This window comes from Panthera pardus, unplaced genomic scaffold (assembly GCF_024362965.1).
Source record: "Panthera pardus isolate Hobbes unplaced genomic scaffold, ASM2436296v1 HiC_scaffold_6, whole genome shotgun sequence".
In the NCBI taxonomy this organism is placed as follows: domain Eukaryota; kingdom Metazoa; phylum Chordata; class Mammalia; order Carnivora; family Felidae; genus Panthera; species Panthera pardus.
Window position 1 is genome coordinate 83,798,260 of NW_026526991.1, and position 18,000 is coordinate 83,816,259.

The following is an 18,000-nucleotide window of genomic DNA, read 5'->3' on the forward strand; positions in this document are numbered from 1 at the left end:
CACAGAATGTTTTGGTCTCCATATTGTCCACGTGTGCCATCAGAGTAGTAATAAAGACCAACATTTGCTAAGTACTTACTGGCTGCCAGGAAGGGTCCTATGCGTTTGCTTTGTACTCATTATTTTACTCCTCACAACAGCCCTTTGCAGTTGGTGTTATTCCTCATATCTTGTAGACATGGAAACTGAGGCGAGGATCACACAGCTGATGAGTGAGAACAGGAATGTAAACCTAGCAGGCTGGCTTCAGAGCTGGCACTCTCAGCCCTAATGGCCTTTCCAAAAGGATTAGAAATCACCAGGAAGAGCACCAAGCTGGTAAAGAGCAGCCCTGGGTTCCAGGCACAGTTTTGTCATTACCCTAGTAAACAAATTTTCCTCACCTACAGAATGCAGTGAGGAAATGATCCTGTTTTTACAGTTTCACTTTGTGTGTGTTTCTGTACTACTGCCTCTTGAAAATAAATTTTTTGAGCAATAACATTAGAAGATACTGCCTCCTTGAAGTAGAAATGTTAGAAGAGCAGGTGGGCCTTTGGAAGTTGTTTAGGTTAGCCTTTTAGTGTGATGAATATAATACCCTGAAAGAATAAGTGACTTATCCAAGAACACTCAGCTACTTGGTAGAGAACAAAGGTAAAACCTGCAGGTCCTAGCAGCAGTTTCCTACATAATACTGCTACCTATGGAGTTATTAAATAGAACATGTGAACATTCTTGAAATTTGTGGAAGGAACCACGACACGTGTCTTAATGGCTTAAATTAGGCAAATTGCCATAGTATCTCAGATTTATAGCAATATAAGATTTTAGATCATGTGTCTTTTTGGCAGACTTCGCAAGAGGATGCTAGGAAATATGCTTTAGGCTGGCAGGGGAGTAAAGTGGCCATCTTTTTATTGGCGCTTAAGAAATTGATGTTCTTGATTTTGTTTCAGTGTTGAGTGAGGTAGCGTGTGATTTAACAGGCACATGATATGCTTAGAGAATGTATAAAAGTATAAAGAAAAAAATGATTTTTATAGTGATTTGGGTAATTTACATAGAGAGATAATCTGATTAAACATTATAATAATTTTTGAGACACATCTAATAGATTCACAATTTATCTACTTATACTCTAATATACAAAGAAAATGGAGCTGTTTCTGTAATGCATTCTTATTCTGGAGTCCCTACCCTACTGGGCAGATTGACAGGCACTAAAAATAAATGCAATATAACACAAAATAACTCAGTGTCTTTGCTATCAAATCATCTCTTGCTGCTTGTTTCTCTATTTCCCCGTCCAGACCCAGGACTAGGGTGGGGTGAGAGAGGCACCTTGGGTGTAAAATGTAAGGAGGCTTCCCTCTCTGGTGGTGACCCTGTGCTTGCATGACCCTGAGGGGGATGGCTCCTTACATTTTGTGCCCTTCTAGGTGCCTCACAAACCTCACTTTCCTGCTGCCCCTCCCCTGTCCACACTAACAAAACCATCTTGAGGGGTTTATGTATCAATCATTGTGGCTGACACGGGAGTGTGGAGCACGATATCTAAGGCTGCTGACCCTGGGGATGTCCTCTGTATCCTTCCTGGCATCTGCTCTCTGATACTGTCTCTATCAGTAGAGGCTTCCGTTCTTGATGGTGTAGTTAGCCCCACTTAGATTTTGAACTGGAGCAGCTGCTATTGACCTACCATTACCTTGAAGTCTTTCTTCCTTTTCTCATCTCAGGGCTTTCTCAGTCTTCCTCTGTGTCACGTATGTGTGTGTTTGTGTGTGTAGGGGGGGGCGTGTTGGGAATGGAGAAGATGGAGCAGAACACAGAAGTTGTCAGGTCCTTTGTACATGCACACAACCTGTGAAGAATAGCCCATTTTAAGTTAGTCTGCCTGGGAACCTTCCTTCCCCAGTGTTTTATTTCTCCTTCGCAGGTTAGGTGGGTATAAGACTTACAACAGGGATCCTCTGAGAGGCCTCTGACCTCCTCCATCCTCTCCCCAACAGGTGACGTCCATGAAAGAGAACTGTTAGCCCATAGGCCCTTGGATTCCTTTTATCCAGCTGACATTCTCCTGCCCCACCTCCTTATAGGTTAAATAACAAGATGTGCAGAAACCCTGGCCCCTGTCTCTGAGCTCTGCATCTCTCCTTGCCCTAGACTTCTTTTCCCCTTCCTCCCTAAGTACATGAGAGTTCCTATATTGGCTCTGTCTGTGAGGATCCACATTGTGCTTGTGTTTTCTCACAGGGAATGTTTTAGAAAACTTGAAACAACTTTTCACTCTCAAATTCTGTCATTCAAGATTGTTGTCTCACTAGGTAAGCTGATTAATAGCCTCTTTGTGCTAGATAGTAGCTGACCTCCCAGCCTGCATACTGGAGTCTTCAAAGGGCCAGACCCCCAGGAGCTCATAATTGAGACAGAGGGTATATAGGGTCAGGAGGAATTATCATCACAGCATAACATAATGTAAGATGTGTGGGCTAGCACAGGCTCTCATTCTGAGAGCTAGCCTCCCAGATTAGTTCTTACTCTCAAGTTAGGATACTCTCTCCATTGTGTATATATATTGTATATCCCATCCTACAGAAGGAAGTAGATCCAGGGTTAGCTCCTCTCAAGGGGCACTACTCATTCATAATCTCTTATTGACTCTAGGAATTTGGAATGTATACACTTCTTGAATTTTCTCCCTATATTCTGCTTATGGAGGATTCAGATATGTAATCTCATGCAATTTTATTACAATATGGTCAATGTTATTATATGGTTAGGAACAGTATTTTATGGGAACACAGAGAAGGGGTGCCCAATTTGCCTAAAATTGTCAAAGAGGGCTTCCCAGAGGAGTGAAACCCAAGTTAAGGATTAAATACTAATTATAGTCAGGCACATAGGTGGCTCAGTTGGTTAAGCATTCAACTTTGGCTCATGATCTCATGGATTGTGAATTGGAGCCCTGCATAGGGCTCTCTGCTGTCAGCACAGAGGCTGCTTTGCATCCTCTGTCCCCCTATCTCTCTGCCCTCCTCCGCTTATGGGTGGGCGCTCTCTCAAAAGTAAATAAATATTAAAACATTTTTAAAAAATAGGGGGCGCCTGGGTGACTCATTTGGTTAAGCGTTGGACTTGAGCTCAGGTCATGATCTCACAGTTGGTGAGTTCGAGCCCTGTGTCGGACTCTGTGCTGACAGCTCAGAGCCTGGAGCCTGCTTCGGCTTCTGTGTCTCCCTCTCTCTCTGCCCCTACCTCACTCACACTCTGCCCCCCCCCCCAAAATAAAAAAAAAAACATTTAAAAAACAGTCTTTTATGAATAATACAGGAAGTATATTTTTGAAAGAGCAGAGCTCAGTGAAGAGCAGGACCTTGTCTGTCATACTTACTATCGTGTCCCTATCACCTAGCCCCGAACCTGGCATATTGTACACACTTAAATAGTTAGCATATAAGTGGATGAATAAATTTATCTTGAGGGCCATCACAGTTGGATATTTTGAGTGGGGGAACCACATGATAAGATTTGTGTTTTATTAAAAATAATATGGCATCATTGTAGTAATGAATGAAAAGAGAATGAGACGGGGAGCAGCTGTGGCAGCAGGTTCTATGAAGACTCTCGGGAGATTCCTCTTAAGTGACCTCCAACCTCTTTCTAGATACATAGAGAGTTTGTCATTCTGCAATGAACATATGGTCGTTTCCCATGTATGTCTCAAGAAGGCTTGAGCACTGCCTGTTCCCACCCCTTAAGATGGCTCAAGAAAATCAAGAGATAATTCACAGCATATTCAAGTTACTTTTTGAACACCTTCCATATAGGAGAGAGAGAGTTGAGGTTTCCAAATTATCTGTTTATAGGCAATAAAAACATTCCATTCTTAGTCCATACTTAGTCTTAGCTAATATGATAAAATACCATAAAGTGAGTGGCTTATAAACAACAGAAGTTTATTTCTCACAGTTACGGTAACTGGGAAGCCCATAATCAAGGCATCAGCACATTGTGTCTGGAGAGAGCCCATTTTCTAAATGGCCATCTTTTTGCAGTAACCTCACATGGTAGAAAGGAGTAGGAAGCTCTGTGGGGTCTCTTTGATAAGAGCAGGAATCCCATTCATAAGGGCTCCACCCTCATGAACTGAAGGCCCCACCTCCTAATACCGTTACATTGGGCATTAGGTTTTAACGTAGGAATTTTGGAGGACACAAATATTCAGTGTATAGCTTATGGCATAGTATCTTGTCTGTATTTCTTGTTCAGAGTGGGTTTATGAATTTTCAGTATTGGCTATGGTAAACTAGGGGCTACATGGTGAATGAATCTTAGCACATAAGTGTCCCTATTTTCAGAGTGAAATTCTGAACAGAGGTCAGTCAAACATATGCAGTTTTGTTCTTGTGTTTATTAGCTTTTATTGGTGTGTGTCAAATTAGCAAAAACTTTGTGGCTTAAAACAGTGACCACTTTCTAGCTCAGAGTTCTCTAGGTCAGGACTCTAGCGTGGCATGGCTCTCTCTGCTCAGAGAACAACAGGCTGAAATCAAGGTTAGCCTGGTTGAGTTCTCATTATCTGCACATTCTTGGGGAACCAGAAATTTGCCTCCAAACTCATTCTTGTTGATAGAACTCGGCTCTTTCTGGTTGTAGGACTGTGGTCCCTATTTCCATGCTGGCTATCAGGGGTGGTCCATAGCTTCCCTGGGGGTTCTGTAGATGCTCCCCCCATCCTGAAGCCAGCAATGGTGTATTGAATCCTCTTTATGCATCAAATCTCCATCTTTCTCTGTCTTTGCCCTTTAGATCAAGATTTAAAAGGTCATGTCCACCCAGATAACCCCACTGCTTTAAAGTCTATTGTGTTATGTAATATAACCTATTCATGAGAGTCAAATCTGTCATATTCACATATCTCGGGACTATGCAGAGCATGTTCCCCAATTGGGAGGATTTGGGAGGGGCATCTTAAATTCTGCTTACCAAATTTGTGTTTATAACCTTAAAAAACCCCAAAAAACAAAAAACTACCAACAACAAGATTGTGAACAGCCTCTTGCAGAGTGCAGTGTAAGCGTTTAGTAAAAGCACAAATGAAAGTGTGATTTAATTAATATTTTGTTTGAAAACTGGCACATCTTTTGATGAAGTTAATTTTCTAACATCTGACCTTGACAGATCAACTATTACTAATTTTTAGAAATTTTACTTGTTTGTGACTCATTCACTTCTGAATATTACTACCATTCACATTACCAAAACAAAACAAAACCAACAAAACATGCTTCTGCGTTTATTACTGGGAGTGTGGAGGTGGGGGTGGTTTTTATTGTTTGTGAGCAACGAAAAAAATAAGACAAGGCCATAAAACACTATCACTTCAAAGTGATTTTTAATAGTGAGAGTTCTGTTAAGGTAACTTGAGTGTAAAGTAAAATATCTTTCAAAGTTTGGGGAATTTCTAGATTTAAATAAGGAAGGTACAAGAGTTTAACCAGCCGTATGATTAGTCAACTACAAACTCGGTCAACTACAAACACATTTCTCCACATACTCCTCACTTCTGACACCAACTCCCAAGTTTCAGACATTTCTAAAACCACCTTCAAGTTTGACAATTTGCTAGAAGTATTCACTAAAACAGATGATACTCATAGTTGTAGTTTACTACAGGGAAAGGCTATCCATTAAAATCTGCCAGGGGAAAAAGTATGTAAGGCCGAGTCTCAAGCTGGTAAGTATAAGGCTGAGACTGAGTCTGAGTTTGAGGCCTGCAGAACCAACCACAGAGCTTTCAGTGAGCTCTCCTGATAGAGTCAGGAGGCATTACTTTTCTAGTATCATTGTGACAGCATGCATTGTCAACTAGGCAAGCTCACTTGAGACTTTGGCATCCAGAGTTTTTATTGGGATGCAATTACATACTGCCCAAGTTGTTGACCTTTAGTCTCCAGCCCTTCCCGGATGTCACTATGGGTTGATACCTTTAATCTCCAGTTCCTTCTAGAGGCAAAACTGATACTGCATGGCCCCAATCCCCCATCCAAAATCACACTGTTTGACTGTTGTGTGGCCAAAGCCCTCAGGCAAGCAAAGACACTCCTGCCAGATGTGACACATGGAGGCCCTAGAGATCACCTCTCTGTAGCCAAAGACAAAGCCAGATCTTTCCTTGGATAAGGTCATTCTTCACCACACAGAAAAGGAGGGAGGGAAAGAGTCATGAATGCAAATAGTAGTTATCATTTATTGAGGGCATCCTATGTATCAGGCAGTATGCTAAGCATTGTAAATAAGATATAAACCATGTAAATAAAATGATGGTGGAAACAGGATTTAAATCTATGTCTGCCTAACTCAAAAGTACATGATTTCAAACACTTTATTGCCTTCACCAAACCCAAAGGACAGCAAGAGTGTATAATAATAATTTAAAAGCAGTTATTCTTGAGAATGGTTTTCAGAATAAAGTTGTCATTCAAATGTATAAGAACGTGCACTGCTATTTTAATAATGTAGGATACAGAGGAAGAGGATTAATGTATAGAATGGTTATGTCATTGAACTCATTCCTTCCAAATGGATTCTAGTCAGCACTTTATCATTGAATTAATTCAAACACATTTATGGGGGATGCCTTATATCTCAGGTGCTGTGCCGGCCACTGGTAACCCAAAGATGATGATAAATAAGTTCCTGTCCAGAAGGAGCTAGCGATCCACTGGGGTATGTAAACTCTTTCTTTTATTATTTTTTTAACATTATGTCAGTTTTAAGCAAAATAGAGTGCAATATGTAAGAAATATTTTGCGTATGAATTTTGCAAGCATTTGGAACACATTTTTTTTTTGGACTGGGTGAGCTAATGATAAAGTTACCGATTTGGAGATAGTTGTGCATATGACTATCAAATAAGTAAACTCAGGTTCAATCGTTTTATATATTCTTTAATAGTAGGATAGATCTTTAAAAAGTAAAACTACTTCAGAAATAAAACCAACAACATAGCACTGAGATTTGTGTGCATTTCCTACTTATAATAGTATGTGAGAGAAATGAAGGGAGAATAGGAATGTCACCAGAACACATCATACATAACAGCAATGTGCATTTCTTCTTCACAATTGTCATGTTGATACTTTGCTTTTGACTGGTTACTTTAGCGATAATTTTTACCTTTCATTTTCTTCTACTTAACTGATTTTTCCAATTGAACAAAGTCTATACTGGGATAAAATAGGATTCCCTATTGGGGCGCCTGGGTGGCTCAGTTGGTTAAGCATTTGACTCTTGACTTTTGGCTCAGGTCATGATCTCTTGGTTCGTGAGTTTGAGCCCCGCATTGGGCTCTTTGCTGACAGCATGGAGCCTGCTTGGAATTCTGTCTCCCTCTCTCTCTCTTCATCCCCTGCTTGTTTTCTATGTCTCTCCCAAAAATAAATAAAAATAAACTTAAATAACAAGTATAAACAATCGGATGTTGATATTTGGCAAATACGTATTTTATTTAAATTATACTTACAATGGTCCATGCTTACAACACACCATGCAGTATGCTCGGAGTGGTCCTGAGGCAATAAGTACAGCAAATGCAGTAATATACATATAAAATATTACATTCTAATTATACCTTATATATTTTATAGCTTAATGTAGTGGAATAGAATTAGAAAATAAAATAAATTTATGAGTACTTGATGTCCAGTAGTTCACACTGATGCTGCACAACACTAGCAACAATATATATGGAAATATTTAATACATATATTAATATGCTATCTAGATTAAGCATTATAAGTGCTGAGAGTGCAGTTGTGATCATTTTAAAATGTGAGAAACCCAAGAAAAAAACCTGTCCTTTTTTTTTTTTTTTTGCAATATGATTTTAATTTTTAAAAGCATTTAATTTTGTAAACCATATCCATCATCTTTGCATAGATAAATGTTGTGGCAATTTTTTGAATGAGCATTTTGGTTCCCTAAAGAAATTATGGATATGCTATAAATTTATAAATGAAAGGCCATTCATCAGAGTTATAAATATGAGTGGTTCTTGTGCTGATGCCCATGTAAACTTAAAGTGGTTTAATTTCTATCGGCTTTTGAGTATAGTTAGTACAACGAAAGAATATAGATACTGTCATACTTACATGTTGTCATATCATTGGCCAAATGGGGAGAACGGCATGAAATATTTTTTGAATAGCATGGCATTTCCTTGAATTATTGCTGGCAATAGAACATAAATCAACCTTAATGATGGATATTCCAAAGATGTTTATTAATCTATTCATTTAATCTGAAATACTCACTCCTGGCATTTATAGAGCCAGTTCAAAAGAAGTGGCGTGCTTCTAAACCCTAACTGTTACTTTTAGGGGCCCCATAATTATGTCAGCTAAGTCTGGTTGGAATGCAGATTAAAATGCATAAAAATCCTTTGTTCCTAATCTATGCTAAAGATATTTGCCTAACTGAAATATGTTTTCTCGTATATGTCTAATAAAAATTTCAATTTGGTACATCATTGGTGAAACTTACAATATGGCCTCTATTTGAATCTTCAGTTTTTAAAGTCTGTTTTCCTCCCTCCTATCCCCCCTGCCCCAAATTACAAGATAATCCTGTACTTTGTATAGTTTGACAGAAAAGGGCTGGAAAACTGGCCAAATTCCTGTGCATTGAATTAAGATATTGCATATGGCATATGATTTTGAGCACATGTAAGGAGACAGGTAGGATGGACAGATGTAAAGATACTGAGAGTGGAATTCTTATTAGATAGCATAGGTCAGAGAAAGCCAGTAGCAGTTAAGCTGAAGAAGGAAGAAGTCAGCTCTGCGTATGTTGGGGAGAAAGATGGTATGAATGTGCATGCATGTCTGTGTGTTGTTTACTAAAATATGGGAAGTCTAGGCATAGAGCTAACTTATGTATTAAAATAATGTGAGCAGGACTCAGCTTCTCTCCATTTCTTTGCTTCCACTAATACAGCATCAGTCTTGGCTTCATTTGCGACCAAGATGGTGGCATTGGCATTGCTGAGTATTAGCATCCCCTTGGGCTTTATTCAGATCAAACTGGAAAAAGAGAGCCTCTTTCCCGGAAGCCTTATCAAAAGTCTCTTTGTGCTAATTGGTTTTGATTAAATCGCAGACTAATCCTGCACACCTCTCTTGGAGCAAGAGAAAGAGTCAGCTTTATCGCTTTCCATGGACTAGGCACTAGGATTGCCTCCCAGAGGGAAATGGGGGTACTTGTAACAGAATGAGGGTATATGGATGGTAGGTAGCAAAAAACAAAAAATAAATAAATTACTGCCAGAAAAAAAAACCCCACAATGGGTATATACACATGAAACTTTACGTATAATTACAGAAACCTATAGATTTCCTAACAATACATGGATTCTAGGTTAAGAAACTCTAAAAAGTAATACTTGAATCTATGCCTTCTGTAACAAACAAAAAACAGTATTGATATCCATAGCTGTCTAAGGAAAATAAGCTTTTACTTTGATTGTTTCCTGAATAAAGACACAAAATGAGTATAATCTATAACTACTTGTTTGATAATATCAAATTAACAACGATAAAGAAGTTGTATTTTCTTGTTAGCTAAAGTAGAAATGAGTGGTTCACCCTGAAGGTGGTTCTGTAACTATTGTTTTGTATAAGGAAAAAGAGCAAAAACCTCTCTCTCTCTCTCTCTCTCTTTTTTTTTTTTTTTTTTTTTTTTGAGAGAGAGCATGAATAGGGAAGGGGGAGAGAGGGAGGGAGAGAATCCTAAACAGACTCCACGCTCAACATGTAGCCTGACAATGGGGTTCAATCTCACATTGTGAGATCTGAGGCAAAATCTTTTATTCAAGATAAGAACTTTAAACAGGCAACATTGGGAGACTTCTATTAGGAAAAAGAAAGTTTTCCAATATTGGGTCGATAACTTTTATTGCTCTTGGGACCTGCATTTATGTGCATCCTAAGTCCCTTCAGTTTGGTCAGTTTAATTAAAAGAAGTATTAATGAAGGAATAAAAGGCACAGCATAAGGAATGTAGTCAAGATTCTGTAATAGTGATGTAATGGGATAGATGTCAGCTACCCTTGTAGTGAGCATAGCATAATGTATAAACTTGTCCAGTCACCCAACTGTACACCTGAAACTAATGTAACATTGTGTGTCAACTATACACAAATTAAAAAAAAAAAACTGAAATATTATTACTCAGAAAAATATGAATCAGGTCTATGAAAATAATTTGTGATTATTTGATAATTGGTCCAAACTACCTGTTGATTTGCCTCTTTTGTTTGTTTTTCACTCAATTTTATTTTGGAACGTGTTGGTGAAGTCAGTTATTTCCTTAAAATTATTTTTAATTGAAAAATCTTAGGAGAATCGGTAGAAAATATAGGTCAATCATTGGAAAATAGGGATACTTTAAAAATACTTGGGGCGCCTGGGTGGCTCAGTCGGTTGAGCGTCCGACTTCGGCTCAGGTCATGATCTCATGGTCCGTGAGTTCCAGCCCCGCGTCGGGCTCTGTGCTGATGGCTCAGAGCCTGGAGCCTGTTTCAGATCCTGTGTCTCCCTCTCTCTCTGCCCCTCCCCCGTTCATGCTCTGTCTCCTCTGTCTCAAAAATAAATAAACGTTAAAAAAAATTAAAAAAAAATACTGACATAGTGATTATGTACTTCTCATTAATATTGGTTACAAGAAAAGCTTTTAATAATGTGGGCAGTAACGTAGCAATTGTCAAGATAACAGTCATCATTATGCCTTACTTTTACATGGATTCTCAATTTTTTGACAAGAAGGAGTTAGCCTGGGATATTAAGTTGCATCACTGAGCACAAAAGGAGTTTTTCTTCATAAGTGAATCAAAATACTCCTCAAAAATGGAAAAGAATTCCGTGGTTGCCAGATATTTTTATTTTTTATTTTTATTTATTTATTTTTATTTTAGGGAGAGAGAGGATAGAGAGTACGAGTAGGGCAGAGAGAAACAATATTAAGCAGGCTCCATGCTCAGTGTGGAGCCCCATGCGGGACTCAATCCCACAACCCTGAGATCATGACCTGAGCTGAAATCAAGAGTTGGATGCTTAACTTACTGAACCACCCAGGCGCCTTGGATGCCAGATAAGTTTTAGAGAATAAACATGGTAATTGAAGATGGGTTTTCTGTGCCACGTTTTGTCTCTTTCAAACAAGCAAAAACCTTCTCAGGTTTTAATACTCTTCCTCATGAATGGATAGCCTTTTTAACCAAAATCTTATGACTAAAGTGACCAAATCTTATGACACAAGTGACTGATGACTTAAGACTAAAGTGAATTGTCACTGCTCCGTGTTCAGTTCAGTGTTGTCAGTTGTGGAGAAGGACATTCTATTTTTCCCTATCGATTAATGCTACTGAAATGCTACAGCTATTTCAAAAGGTGTCCACCTTGTTTCAAAATATTTCTGCAAAGGCCATAATATACCTGGCTTTCCAGATCGACATGTTATTATTTTTAAAAACTCCTCCTGAAAACCTCAGTTTGCCACCAGTTCTTCTTGACTTGAAAAGTTCGTGGGTCCATTATTGCTGTGTGTGTATGGTTTTTGTTTTGTTTTGCTTTCTAGATTATAGCAGATCTTTACACGGTGTCAATTATCTGTGAATAGGAAACAGCAGGTAGTTCATTCATTGAAAACTGGTTTACAGATTTTCTTGCTATACATTTGCTTGCTTCTCAGGTTCAGTTTTAGACCTAACCAAGATAGAGAATTGCTTATCTGCATGGTAGTATTAGTCATCAGTGGAGTTTAGAGAAATGAGGTTTGTAAAGAACAAGCTTTTTAAAATATATAATTTAAAATGTTGTTATTCTTCCATTTTGGTTAAAATCAATCCATGGATATTTTTAAGGTTGTAAGTTAAAGCAGGAAGAATGTGTCACTCTTGTAATGCTTTAGCTAAAGACAAAAGATAGAGTACCAAAATACCGTAAGAGCAATTGAAACTATATATTGTTCTTACATGATGTCCAATTCAGCTGTGTAGGTGTGAGTTTCAGATAAGATTGAATGCTTTTAAAGACGTGAACAGTCAAAGCATTCCCTATTATTTATTTTAAGGGCTTTTTAAGGAGAAGGAATGGGCTTAATCTGAGACCCCAAAGCATACATTTCCAAAGACAGCTGCCTGTCTGAATAAGGAATGAGCTAAGTAGTGAACAGGAGAAAATCCACATACATATTTGAGTTTCACTTTAGAACTTTTGATAGCTTTGGTCACTGATTGGAATTTTTCTCCAACTAGAAGTCAAAGAGACAAAGCAGGTAATCTACATAATCTTTCCCACATTTTCTAAAAGTGCCTGTAGATGAAAACATGTCAGACAATTGGTCAAATAGGGCCTAAAGTTTTGTTTGTTTGTTTTAAATCCATTCTTTACTGAGAAGGAAATAAAAAAAAAAGCTTGAGGTTGGTGACAGACTTGGGTTCTTGCCACATTCCCAGCTTATTTCATGGACGGCTCTCTACTCCAGAGAAAGTTAATATTTTCCAGAGATGTTCCATAGGTATTCTAAATCATACTACAGACACCTGCTCCTTTATATGGATATGTTATCCACCTAGGATGAATCAGAGCTGATTTTTTTTTTAGTGTGCTTCCTTTCAAAAACCTCATTAATCTTAGTGTGCAGAATTTAGGGGGAAAGTTGTGTTTTGCTACTTGACACTGTTTAATGTAAATGATTTATGATTATTCCTTATGTATACACGATAGGCACTTTATAAATTGGATTGTTCTAGGAGTAACACGATACATAAATGTTATTGCTATAAATTCTGAAGTTGGCTATATATTTTTGTATCATGTAACCAGTTGACTTATAAATGCTGACTATTCCAACCTGCTCTTTCTACTCAATATTGTAAGTGGTGACTTAGGTAAGCCTGGCAGAGATATATACACAGAGGCACTCAAACTGCATGAGAGCAGGATATCCTGGCACCTCTCCAGTGTGGCTTCTGGCTGTCTTCCAGGGGTAATGGCAGAAAGAAGAATGAGAGGGGAAACTGAAACTTTATGTAGCAAAAAAAGATGAATCTAAATTATTATTATTTTTTTACCCCACAAAGTCAAGAGCCAGGTAGGAGAGAAAAGGGGAAAAAGCAGAGCAAATAGGAGAAAAGTACCAGGAAAACCAATTCAGCAAAATTTAGTTACATGCCACTTTACAGGTAAATTTCCATCACTTAAATAACATTAAATAAGGATAAAGGTAATAACAGATTAACAGCTATGTAATTGTATATTTTTGTATCTATAAATACAGTATGTATGGAAATAATAGTATTTATTTTTTTGCATTTCTGTGCATGAAGTGTTTGAGGAATGGAGTTTTATAAACCATTTGATTCTACCGGTAGATGAGACCATTTTATTATGTGTGTAATTCTGTTACACTAATAGCTCTCATTTTTTTACCATGAAAACTCATTGTGATTTTCTTTCAGGGATCTGAAAGAATTAGAAAAAAACCCCTCTGAATAATCGGTCACTTTATATCTGAGTAATTGCTAAATACCAAACTCATCTAAAATGTCGAGTTACAGAGGAAGGAATAATACCCATATAACTGACTGTCAGATTCATAGCGATTTTCTGCTGACTCCTGGTATTGACTGCTTACCTGATCACACAGTCCTGGCATTGGAGCTGATTTGAATTGCTCTATGCCCTAATTTGTGTAAAGAAGAACTGGACTGTGAAGAATTCTATTGTGTTTATAGTGTCTATCCTGATAGTGATTTTATCGCCCATTTCATAGGCTGCTTCAGTTGATTCCCTTCCCCCATGCCCGACTAAGTAGTACCATCTACACAATTGATCTGGTTGTCCATGAAGTCAGTTCAAATCAGCTGTTACGGTGGCTAAAAATACAAGATCAATAATTTTAAAACTTGAGGTGCATATCCTCCACAAAAGGACTAAATCTCATCAGGCAATCCCACGTGAAAAGATTATGAGACTGAAGCCACATGTGTGTGACTTGTAGTAACAAACATTATTTATTTGGCTATTACACTGAAGGAAATCTCCTAATTTGCTCCTTTATTACTTCTGGAATACATTTTTAATTGTCATACTTTCTGGAGCTATCCTGGTGCATGCATTGGAAAGAATATGCATATGCAGATATCTCTGTATCTGTAGGCACTATAGTCAAAACAACTTATTTGCCTAGCTGCGAAGCTGGCTTACTCACCCACTCACAAACTCCCAGAGGAAATAGGGCAAAAAGGTCAAGTAGAAGCAATAAGCCAATGATCTCTTACACAAAAGTTACTTAAGAAGTTCTGAGTGGCACTGCTCATCTTCTAGAAGGGAGATCACTGCATTCCCTGCTCATCCCTGTGTCATCAGCAGTAGCTTTGGATTCGTTTTTGAGGAAGAAAGCCCGTTTCTACATTGCTGCTGCTATACACTCAGGTAAGCTGGATTGAAATCCCAGAGACACCGCTGAACCAGACTAGACTGTGGGAAGATTCTGGTGCCGAGAGAGGGATTTACAAACATCAGTTCTCTTATCCTGTAGAATCTGAACCACCATGTAAAATTCTTCTTTTTCTGAAAGGACGTTAAATTTAAATGCAAGACCTCCAGATTTAAATACACACACACACGCACGTAAAATGAGAAAAAGCCCATCACTTTGTGTTCAGTACAGAATACTTACAGTTACTATCTTTGAGGACTTTCTTTTTTTGCCAGTTATTGCTCTTTGTCTTGCACGTAGCATCTAATTTAAGCCTCCTAAGTCCCTTGGGAACCAAGTACTATTATTATACCCATTTTTTAGCTTAGAGAATTGAGAGAGAGAGAGAGAGAGAGAAATTGAGTAATTTGCCATGACTCAACAGCTAGTAAGAGGTGGAGCCAGGATTCAAACCCCGGCAGAGGGATCCCCGGGGCTGACGCACACACTCCCAGGTTGACTTTGAGCAGTATGTAGTGCTTCGTTTGTGAAAAGAAGGCAGGGGAGCCATCGTTCAGCAGGAAGTAGGATTTGAGTTCTTTTTCTTGTACTAATGGTCACTGTATCTCTCTCTCAGGCCCTGTTGTGACCAATGGCAAGTCTCATTTGAGACGGCCAGTCAGAAGTGAGTAAAATAATCTATGGCCAAAGAAGAGAAAGGAATGCACTGGTTAATATGAGGATCTGACCTTAGGACCTTGCTTTCACTATTGCCACAGTAAACAAGCGAGCTAATGAACCACAGATGTTAGTGTGTCATTAGTGTCTTGCAGTTTTGTCTTCCTGGGTAGCTACCATCAAGAAGGACAGTGCCCTCTATGAATATGCATTTAGTACTAGATACAGCAATTTATGCTTTTGAACAGCACTTTATCATTTTGGTTTTGATAAATATATAAGCAATAATCAGTAGTTAGTAGTTTCAGGCTAAAATGGATGCCATTATTAGTGACTTAACAGCTCTTCCTGTGAATTCCACATGTGTCACCAAGACTGGATCATGCTACCCAGAGCTACATATAGTCAGTTTTTAGAAAAGCTCACTTCGAATGCTTCTCGTGCTGTGAACCCTTTGTTCTCAGAATTGCAGTAGTCCCTAATTTCCAAACTCTGAATATGTAAAATACAGTACTTGCACAAAAAACCTAGGAGCTGTATAGGTCAGAACATTTGTTTAAACTAATATAGAATTAGCTTTTTCAGTTCCAGCTCCCTTTTTCCTATCCATTTGCCTTGCTAATAAGGCCTCAACTTATTCCTATTCAGTTACCTTGTGCCACGATACCTCTCCTTTTTGGATTTTTTATTCTGATTTGAGCAGACCTACCTAGTTCACACAGAGGACTTCGACAATAATAAGACATAAAGGCTATTCAGTAAATAAGGACGGTGAAAACAATGAAATTTAACACAAACTAGGCAAAATAGCATCTCACAGCACAGAATTCTATTCCATTTTGAAATTGGTCTTTACAGATATTTTTCTCTGCCTGAAACATGTGTGCTGGTTCTATATATATAAGGGAATAGTGACATCCTGTGTGTAGCTAGACTAATTGCCTCTGTAATTAACCTATTTGAGAAGGAAGTTACATAGACATAAAATATCATTGAGTAGTGAAAGAGGCAATTTTATCTTACAGCAAACCTCTAACTTTACCAGAGGGTGTGGACTAAACAAAAAAACGCTGTCTCCTTCCCTTCCATCTTTTTTTCCTTCCTTCTTTTTCTTGTCTCTGTACAGTTCCACTGCCATTTCTATTTTCTCTCTACTACCTATATTTCCATATTATGAGCTAAAGATCTAGTGGTATTACGAGTGAATATTCAGTTTTAAAATAGAATTGAGGAGAGGGGCACCTGGGTGGCTCAGTCAGTTGAGCACCTAACTCTTGATTTTGGCTCCGGTCATGATCCCGTCGTGGGATCGAGGCCTGTGTTGGGCTGCATGCTGAATGTGGAGCCTGCTTAAGAGTGTCTCTCTCTGTCTCTCTCCTTCTCTCTCCCCCTCTCCCTCTGTCCCTTTGCCCCTCTCCCTTGTTTGTGCTCTCTGTCTCTCTCCCTAAAGTATGTATAAATAAAAAGATAAATAGAATTGAAGAGAGATGTAAGTGTGGTGATAGGAGATAGTCTTTGGTTAAGGGTGGGATATGTATAAAATCATTTTGTTGTCTCAGAAGCTGAGGACAAAAATCTTAACCTTCTTATCCCTTAATAAAATATATGTTAATTAAATTTAGAGAAGGATCTGGGGGCATGGCAAAACCAAGGTTTTTCTTTTGACCCCTTAAGTCCAGAAGAAACCATTAGAAGGTGATACATTACAACAGAGTGTAGTTTTTGTGGTCAGAATTATTCATACTTCACCCAAATTATGGCTAAAGGGGAATAAGAAGAACAATTTTTTTTCCCAAAGTGCCCTTTTCAATGTTTTAAAAGGTAACATCTTGTCAAGATATTTCAGAAAACTGTGGGACAAAGCAAAAGCAAGAGGCATGGGAGAAATTAGTGAAAAGTGTCCTGCTGTTTATGTCCTGACTTACCCTCAAACCCCAGCAAGACTCAACTCTCAGGGCTTTGCTCAACCCTAGCCTCATGTATAATCCCTTATTCCATAATCAAAATGGTATTTTGAGTCAGACAGCTTGCTTCAGTCTTCTTCAATGAGGTAACAAATGTTATGTTATGATTGATATATTTTTCAAGTCAGGTAGCTACGCTTGTATTTTGCATGTTATAGTAACTTGAAAGAGCTCAGTTTAAAGTTATGACCACTACTAAGAAGAATTTCCTTGTGAAATATTTGACAATTTTAAGACAAAGTAAACATAATTGCTGCATTATATAATGATGGCTGAGAGTGGAATAGTTGGAATGGAAATAAATGGTTTGGAGTTTCAGACCGTGGTGGATTTGGATTCGCCAACTTCCAGGAGAGTCTTTCCATGCCTCAGTGTTTTTATCTGTGATGTGGGGATAAAGATTACCCTTTCATAAGGTAATCTTGAGGCTTCCGTGAAGAAATAGTCCTGTAACACCATGCCTAGTGCCTATAAATAAATGCTTAGTAAATAGTAGCTAATATTATTTCAGATGACATTTGATAAAGCAAAATGATTTGGATGCTAGATAGTTTATTGTAAAAGTATTTAATCTTATCTGGTTGAACTGTTCTTCAAATGGATTTGTTTAATGACCTATGCTTTCATTACTGTGTTCTAATCTTCACTGTAGTAACTTTTCACTTGTATTGATAATTTATATTAGCAATAGCTGGATTGCCATTCTTGGATGATGGTGCAAGGACATTTTTAAAAAGTATTTTTCCTTGGAAAAAATATGAAGCAAAGAAGAGAAAGAAACACTACAGAAAGTTTTCTTGTGCATCACCTTCACGGTTAATCCTGTAATCAGTAACGATTATCTGATTGTAGAAGAGGCTCCTTATGAGTAAAAGGAAACCCTAATTCTACAAAC

At 38.2% G+C, this 18,000-nt stretch overlaps 1 protein-coding gene across 8 annotated transcripts in view; it reads left to right on the top strand.

Annotated features, from left to right (window-relative positions):
• SOX5 (SRY-box transcription factor 5) overlaps positions 1-18,000 on the top strand; it is a 1,011,059-nt gene that overhangs the window by 176,031 nt on the left and 817,028 nt on the right. For 6 of the 8 annotated variants that reach the window (XM_019452504.2, XM_019452501.2, XM_053895316.1 and 3 more), the window contains exon 3: positions 6,635-6,711. The gene's annotated coding sequence lies outside the window, so the exon portion shown is untranslated. Of the gene's footprint in view, positions 1-1,319; positions 1,338-6,634; positions 6,712-14,369; positions 14,478-18,000 lie in introns of those variants that run through there. The other 2 variants (XM_019452503.2, XM_053895315.1) reach the window with 2 other exon arrangements.